The 9,408-nt window shown below is 36.9% G+C and overlaps 1 pseudogene; it reads left to right on the top strand.

The window, feature by feature from the left end:
- Positions 1 to 6,948: 6,948 nt before the first annotated feature.
- Positions 6,949 to 8,570, top strand: LOC125669244 (uncharacterized; annotated as a pseudogene).
- Positions 8,571 to 9,408: the final 838 nt, after the last annotated feature.

Below are 9,408 nucleotides of genomic sequence, written 5' to 3'. Positions count from 1 at the left end.
CGTGCCACACCTACTGTGACACGGTGCATCCGTTTTTAAGGTCATATCCGAGGACCCGTGACATTCACATCTGATGCCGAGTGTTTGGCGATGGAACTGTCACTACCTGTTTTAACGACTTAGGTCTGTCGAGGCCGGGATTTGAAATGCGACCTTCCGCAGGCGGGGGAAAGGCTCTAACCTCTCGGCCACCGCGGCGGTACCCACCGGATTTGAGAGCGGGGGTGAAAAAAAATAGAAAGAATAATGTGCTCTTATGTGTGTTGTCAAAACATCTCACTATTAATGAATAGCCCTCGTATACCAGCTCTGTACATCCTTTAAGTTTCATACAAAAGCTTTTTAAACTGCAATAGTACTGAAAAAGTCTGGAATTAAGGTTGTTTTCAGTTGTAAAAAGCTGTTCATATATAGTGTCAGTAAAAAAAAAAAAATAAACACAAAAAGGGAGAATTAGTGTTGCAGATCTGGAGGGAAAATAAACCCATTAGTTTCCCCATCACCGAAAAGTTCTAAAACGAAACAACCGTAATTCAGTTTACAATATTTTCATCACTTCCCCGTGTAATGTATTATTATTTTTGTTTTTTGGGGGTTATTAATTGAAACCGATAGAAAACATCACATAGTTACATTGAAAGCAGCAAGTGGATTGATTGAATATTGTTTTACGTCCCGCTCGAGAATATTTCACACATATGGAGACGTCACCACTGCCGGTGAAGGGCTGCAAAATTTAGGCCTATGCTCGGCGCTTATGGCCATTGAGCAGGGAGGGTTCTTTATCATGCCACACCTGCTGCAACACGGGACCTCGGATTTTGCGGTCTCATCCGAAGGACCACCCCATTAAGTCGCCTCTTACGACAAGCAAAGGGGTATTGAGGACCTATTTTAACCGGTGAACCATTCTAACCCGGATCCCAAGTGGACATAGTTGAAAGAAAGGTATAACATGATAGTGACTTTAAATATGCAGTTTTTGATGTTTTGATTTTATCAACTTGCAATCTTAAAAATGTGTGTTAAAAGTTGTAAATCAGGCGTCGTGGGGTCCGGGTAAGAATCCTCAGTACCCCTTGCTAGTCGTAGGAGGCGACTTCATGGGTTGGTCCTTTGGATGAGACTGCAAAAACCAAGATCCCTCCCTGCCCTAACGCCGTAAACCCCGAGCATAGGCCTAAATTTTGCAGTCCTTCGCCATACGAGTGAAGATTTTGGAGTCGGACGCCAAACAATATTTATAAAATCACTAAGGACATTTCATTATCTAAAGGTATGACAATGTTAACTTTACCACTCGATCCCGACAGATTCATGCTCGGAGATAAGATGCTGACTCAAATTCAACAGAACATGCCAACGCGTTTATTTTACCGTAAATACCGTACAGAAATTATCTTTTATGATTATACAAATTCTCGCGAGAGGATACTAAACTCCAAATAGCCAATCACTTGTTCTAACATTAAACTGTATTTGCTCCCATGCCATAATTACAACTTCAGAGAGTTTGGGTTTTTCTTTCTAAACTTTGCCACGTGTCATTAAATTTCGATTTGGAATAAATGAAGACATAAAACATTATGTCGCATTTCATGTGGCAGTGAAGCCAGTACAAGCTGTTAGTTCGTTATAATTTATACACGGTTTTATTTTCTTAATTGGAAGACACAAAAATGCTTTTATATCTGTAAAAGCGATGTTCACTTCGTTATCACCAAGAATAATTGGGCATTCATGAATTGTGATTGAAAGGGGAAGGGTATCGTATTATAAATTTAACAGTAAATACCAGTAAAATGTGTGACTAGAATTCGGTTACTTACTGCATGGTAAGATGACATTGATTGATGATGGCTTTTACCTTCAATCAATCAATCGATTTTTTTTTTATTTTCTTGCAATACAAAGTAAAGAATTGAAAAGGATATTGATACAGATATTTCAAAATAAAAGCAAACATGCATGAAAGTGTTACAAAAAAAAAGAATGTTTAACCCGGAGATTTAAATCTGATTAATGTATTTCTGTTAGTTCCATGTACATGAAAGGTAAAGATAACGAACAGTGATCAATCTCATAACTCCTACAAGCAATACAAAATAGATAGTTGGGCAAACACGGGCTTCATTAAATAGTTGATTATTTATGAATGTTAGGATTTATGTAATACCTTTAAATATTGAGTTGCACCAGCTTGTTTTAAAGATACATCAGTACAATTAAATATTAAACAATTATTGCTGTTTTTGAGGTCAATACGATGATTTAGACACCTGAGGAGTACAATATTCACCGAGCCCGAAGGGCGAGGTGAATATTGTACTTCGAAGGTGGCTAAATCATCGTATTGACCTCAAAAACAGCAATAATTGCTTTATTAAATGATTAAAAAACCCTTCAAGATTGTTCTTTGCTTTAATTGTAAGTTTCTTAGCCGAACCCAGTGAGAAACGCGGAATTTCATTGGACGACAAAAATAAGTATAAACGATCGCGTCAAATTGGAAGTTCCCGACCTATTTTTGGTCCTATGTGGAAAAAATAATTCCTTATGTTCACATGGAAGGTCACGTGCAGGTAAACATAACGTAGTATGATTTCAACATTGTTGGATATCAGCCAATTAGAGAGCTAGGAATTATTCAATCATAAAATAAATATTGATTAATTGTATCTTGTTTAAGTTTCCCCTCGAAAAAGGGTGAACTTATCAAGGCTACAACTTTTGAATGGCAAAAAGAAATTTGGTGGAGTGAAACTAAGCTAAGAAAACCTGTATTGACTAGATAGGTAAATAAACAATACCGGGTATATATTAATGAATGACAGAATATATATCATGCATATTGAAACTGAGATTTGGAACAAATCATAAACCTGTTAAACAATGCTGTTTCATGATTGCCTGTATATGACACAACAGAATGTACACCAGTACACGAGCCTTGTTGAACCACTTTAAAAGACATCGGCAACAGTTGTCAGAGGGATAGTATTTCGTCTCATTTGAGAAGATGATAGTGAAGGAATTAGACAATAGAAAATCTTCAATGCTTTCAACGTCATCTGTGTTCAATTTGTTGGCAATGGCCAGTGTAAATAGAGTAAATAAAAAGATTGACAATTTCACTTTGTTTTCCTCGAAAGAGAAGCAAAGAGCACTATTGATGGTTTTTTAATCGATTGATGAAATATTGTTTAATGACCCTCTCGATTTTTTTTTACTCATTGCTTGTGAAGGGCTGCAAAATTTAGGCCTATGTTAGGCGCCTACGGCCTTTGAGCAGGGAGGGATCTTTATCGTGCCACACCTGCTGTGACACGGGACCTCGGTTTGAGTGGGCTTGTCCGAAGGACCACCACATTTAGTCGCGTCTTACGACAAGCAAGGAGGTACTGAGGACCTATTCTGACCCGGGTTCCCACTGGGCCTTTTTGTCATCTTCATCTATCAGGATAAGCATCTTACAAATTTAGAATGATCATAAGAAATAAAAAAATTTCCTTTGCATGTAAGGTGAAGATAACGAACAATGATCAATCTCATAACTCCTATAAGCAATACAAATTAGAGAATTGGACAAACACGAACCCCTGGGTATGCCAGAGGTAGGATCAGATGCCAAGGAGGAGCAAGCCTACTCGTCAACCGGTCACTTCCATCGCGGGCCTTACATCCCGATTAGGCAAACGGAGTTGTCCGTAGTCAAAAGCAGTGTGCCAAGAACGGCCTATCCATCAGTATGAAACAGGTCAGACAGCATTTCACCGTATGGTAGGTTATATTGACAAACTAGATTGTTGTAACGACCATAAAATTTCCAAAATGCTGACTTAACACACGTAAAGTTTCAATCTATTTAAAATTAGACCTTTCATCTCGCTCTTCGTTATCTGTTTGTCACTCGTGAAAGGATCTAACGCAACCACGTTCTGGTGACCTTTACGCCAACCAATCAGCTTATTGTCTCTGAAATCTTCGGTGTGAATTTCGGCTACATCGGAACAGCGAATATTACTAAAGCAGCCCAAGGTATTCCAAATAGCAAACCAAGATGGCGGCGTCCATGACACCGCGAAAAGTGTACAGTTCTTCTAATATATGCTGCCTATGCGGGTTTTCTTCTATTGTTAAAGAGGTTGACAAGGATGGGACTGTCACATTAAAGAAGTTATCAAAGCTTAAGCTTCGACGAAAAGCGAGAACCGATTCGTCAAGTGACAGACAATCCAGAAAATGTGGACGGTGTGTGCACCAAGTGCTTCGCAAAAATTGAGACGGTTGTGAAGCACCGGAAAGAAATATCAACTATCATTTCACAGTTCAAAGAGAATATGAAGCGGAATTTGTCAAAAACACCGGGGTCTAGAAAGAAAAGGCTACTCAGATCTCCAAAGGTACTGTACAGTACTAAGTACATATACACGTGATTGAATATGAATCATCAGGTCCAGTACAATCAGTACATTTAGCTATGTAGCTTGGTTTTATTTACATGTAGCTACCTAAAGTAGCTCTATTTAGCTATTTCAATGCAAGTTTTCACAATTTTGCATTTTATTTAAAATAGACAAAAAATCGCCAGTATGTGACTACTAGTGAGGTTTAAAAAAGCAACCTAGAGCAGAGATAGTTTAAACATTGCTGCTTTGAATACTTTTAAGCAAATGATATACTTCCACTGTTTGAGTAACTGTACAGCACCTTGTGTGCGGTGTAGTATTCTCCAAAATACAAGTTATGAAGGTGAATTTGACTTCACTTGGAACCATTTTCACAAGGAAATCCAAATTCGGGCACCTAACACTTTGAAGATTATTTCAGCAACTGTTTGCAACCCTACAGTTACACCTACACCAAAGAACCAGCTCTGCATACTTCATACCTTTGCTTCAGGAGTACATGGCAGATTCCAGGAAATGTCAAATCTTCATTACCAAATAGGACTGATTTTGGCACATGGAGGATGTACAGTTGGGGTACATATAAAATGTTAAAATTACTTTAATATTATTTACTAAAGTTTATGATTAATAGCAAACAAATGTATATATAAGAATAATGCTGCTTTAACCTGTATCTTGTTAAAAGCAAATTTTCGATGCATATAACCAGATGCGTACAATGTATAAGCACGATGGTTACACAATCACAAAAGTTTGTTATTTATGTTATCAAAGGTCACAGTAGGATGTCATATATTTTAAGATTTAGGTAATAGTTGAACAAACATCAGTTCTGTAAATCTATCAGCATTTTTATGCCCCCGAGATCGAAGATAGGGGGGCATATTGATTTTGTCCTCTGTCATTCTCTAATTCTGTCTGAAACTTTAACCTTGCTAATAACTTTTGAACAGTAAGTGATAGAACTTTGATATTTCACATGAGTATTCCTTGTGACAAGACCTTTTCGTGGGTACCAACATTTTTTACCCTTGACCTTGGAATTTGACCTACTTTTTGAAAACTAACATTGCTAATAACTTTTGAACAGTAAGTGATAGAGTTTTGATATTTCACATGAGTATTCCTTGTTACAAGACCTTTCCGTTGGTATTGAAGCTTTTTACCTTGACATTTGACCTACTTTTAATTTTGTTTTTTACATTGGTCATAACTTTTAAATGGTAAATATTAGAGCTTTCATATTGTACATGAGCATTTCTTTTGACAAGATCTTTCTACTGGTACCAAGATATTTGCCCTTGTGACCTACTTTTTGAAAACTTTAACCTTGCTAATAACTTTTGAACAAAAAGAGATAGAGCTTTGATATTTCACATGAGTATTCCTCATGACAAGTCCTTTCCATGGGTACCAACATTTGTGACCTTGTGGTTTGACCTACTTAATTTTTTTTTTAACCTTGCTTATAACGTTTGAACAGTAAGTGATAGAGCTTTGATATTTCACGTAAGTATTCCTTGTGACAAGACCTTTCCGTTGGTACTTAACCTTTTGACCTTGACATTTGACCTACTTTTATTTTTATTTTTTTTCATTGGTCATGACTTCGAAATGGTAAATATTAGAGCTTTCATATTGTACATGAGCATTTCTTGTGACAAGATCTTTCTACTGGTACCAAGATATTTGTCCTTTTGACCTTGGCCATCTTCGAAATTGGTCATTATCGGGGGCATTTGTGTTTCACAAACACATCTTGTTCTTAGTTGTATTCTGTAGGGCTCTTGTTGACTGTTTCCAAAGATGTTATAGATTATAAAACTTTATATGGATAATTTTAGGATATTGAGAGACTTGCAAAGATAGGTGTCTGTATATCACCACCTTCCATCCAGAACAAACTTTTGTCATGGGAAGATCACCTTGATAAAGAGATACTGTGTTTGAAAGAGAAATGGGCAAATGGAGATAAACAGAAGTACCAGCTAATTGGAGACAATCGGGGTGAGAACATTGTTCCGTCTTATAGAACCAGTCAGAATAAGACATTATCTTTGCATTTATTTCATATCATAGCGTCGTTGATAGGGTTATCCCTACTCCCAGACCTGAAGCAGAAAGATTCTATGATTGATTGTATCTTTCTTAACGTCTCGCTCGAGAATTTTTCACTCATATGGAGACGTCACCAAGACCGGTGAAGGGCTCCAAATTTAGGCCTATGCTCGGCGCTTATGGTCATTGAGCAGTGAGGATTCTTTAGCGTGCCACACCTGTGACAAGGGTCATCCATTTTTAAGGTCATCTCCGAGGACCCGTAACATTCACACCTGTTTGGCAGTGGATCTGTCACTACCTGTTTTAACGACTTAGGTCTGTCGTGGCCGGGATTCGAACCCCGGGCTTCCGCATGCGGGGCGAACGCTCTAACCTCTCGGCCAGACTTTCTATCAGTGATTACATACCAGCCCTGAAAGAACAAGAAATGTTAATATTATCAGTCGTCCAGAATTTAGAACAGATCAACTAAGCCATGGTTGATATATACCTCATGCATTTGTAGCATGAACACAGCGATACAGTTGGCGTGAAGACACAACAGTGAGAGAGGGGATCCGAATCTTCCTGTTTTAAAGTATTCTGTCCTTTATGGCCAGCTAAAATTTTCCACTTGAAGAAGGCAATTTGCACAATTAACAATAAGCATTTGAAAATTTGTGATATCAAGAAAACGTGATGATTTAAAGTGTTGTATTATAACATTGATTTAAAGTCATATGTGGTGGCGGTCTACTCCTCATCAACCCTTGATCACCATTTCAGTTTGCAAGTAAAATACTTGCATCTGCCTGCACATTTAACCTGATTTATGTCTATCTTCAGTTTCCTTTGGGACTTTTTGACTGCAATGAGACAAAGAATCAGGAGGGGATCCAGCTGTTGAAGTTGTTGACAGAGAAATATGTACCCCTTGATGGTGATGAAGTCTGTGGAGGTTTGTGTTGTAAAAGTTTACATGCAATTTACTTAACTTGAAGAGAATACCATGTATTTGTGGCATCCTTAGTTAAGGCCTCATTTTAGGGGACAGGTTGACAGATGAACGTGTTCAAGGAGCACAACGAGCAATGTAAAATGCAGAGACTTCTAAGGGAAAGCTATAGGGTTTTATATTGAAGATTGGCATCGTATGATGAATTTTCTTGAGGTATGTAATACAATGGTAATGTCATTTTTTGAAATAGGATTGTATGTTAGTCACTATTTGCGAATATTGCAGGCATCCTGAGAAATCTCTTATTTTTGGATGTAGAATAGAAACAAATTACATGTATCCCTTATACATGTATAAAGTCATACCTGTATTGAATCACCCTGTTTGTGTGACTATAAGATATATATTGTTTTTAAATATTTTATGCACTTAACCTGAATAAAGCAGCTTTGATTGTTAGAAACTATATTTAATTCTTTAAATTTTAGGCTATATGCAAATTAACCTTTAAACAAGAATCATCAGCAGAGAGAGGAACAATGTACTATTTTAAAATTCTGTTGAATGCAAAAAATGTAAAAGGAAAAGTGAAAAATTCTTTCTGTGCACACAAACTACTATATTACGTAGTATTTGATGCCATATGTTGCTCATTGTCCATGCAGGAAATGAATGTAGAGGATGAACATCAGTGGTTGCCAAGTAATTTTCAAGAGAAGACTGTTGAAGAAAAATTCTGTTGGCTGAATGAAATATGCTGCAGGATTGTAAGGAAGTACATGTTTGAAAACAAAGAAGACATGTTTGAACAGCTCAGGAATGTGCTTGATGATCCAGAACATACCGACAATTACTTTGTAGCAAGTGAAAATGATAACCGATTTCACTGTCACTTCTGCCCAAAATCCTTTGTACAACTGAACAGTGTAAAATTGCATGAGGAACTACTTCATCAACATACTGTGACAAGTTTGAGTAATGTTTCTAGGAGAAATACTCAAGAAAATGAGGATCAGCTCTACAACCACATTATGTTGATCTTCAAATGTGTGTACTTGCTGAAAAATCTGGATACTTCGACAGATATGGGAGATGGGGCAAGATCAGTCCGCTCTGTAAAGTATGAATTGCCAATCTTCAATAAAAACGAACAAAACTAAATATGCCATAGTATGTGTTCATCTAACAATTCTTACCGAAGAAACATTATCCAGTGAACAAAGTCAGCGATTAATATACAACAGAAGCATTAATATTCAGGGAGGGAAAATCAACAATCTAGCCCTAGATGAGTACTTAGAAATGCTAAACAGAGACAGCAAAGAACTTGTGAAAGGTCATCAAACCAAAACAAGCATTATATATCATTCTAAGGAATCTCCACATCTTATTTTGACATTGTTTCTCAAGTGAGAAGACGAAAAGGCTTTCACAGACTTCCGGAGTACAAGGCTGATGTGCAGAAAGTAGTAAAGGAGTTGACGGGTATCGGGGCTTTGGAATTAAAGACTGGTCGAAAAGTGGGTTGCAAGGGTTTGGCATGTAATAGGGACCCTTTTCATGAAACCTATCATAATCTGCCTTCGTTGATCAGGAGACATAAACCATCTGTTCCATTTAATAAACTAAGAAATAGAACAGTATTATTTACCGATTCCAGATGTAACCCCATATCATTAATGTCAATTTTAGATACATGTGATTATTACATGTATTTGTCTTTCTTTGAATGCAAACAGCAAAAATACTACCTCAGCTTATGTTGTACTTTACAGATGAATGCCAAACAAACATGATATTGTGTGGTAGTGGGGGTTGGTGAATTTTACCCTTTTACCTCTTGTTTTATGAAATAACAGTTTACATGTACATATAATTTACTACCTTTTTGATTTTTCACAAGCACAGTACTGTATATATATGTATAATATATATGTATGTGTATTAAATTTTCTATACATATATGTATTAAATTTTCTCATTGGTGAAGTTTAATGC

The sequence above is a fragment of the Ostrea edulis genome, chromosome 4 (genome assembly GCF_947568905.1).
Source record: "Ostrea edulis chromosome 4, xbOstEdul1.1, whole genome shotgun sequence".
Taxonomy (NCBI): domain Eukaryota; kingdom Metazoa; phylum Mollusca; class Bivalvia; order Ostreida; family Ostreidae; genus Ostrea; species Ostrea edulis.
Note: the sequence above shows the minus strand (reverse complement) of the source record. Positions and strands in the feature narration are given on the sequence as shown.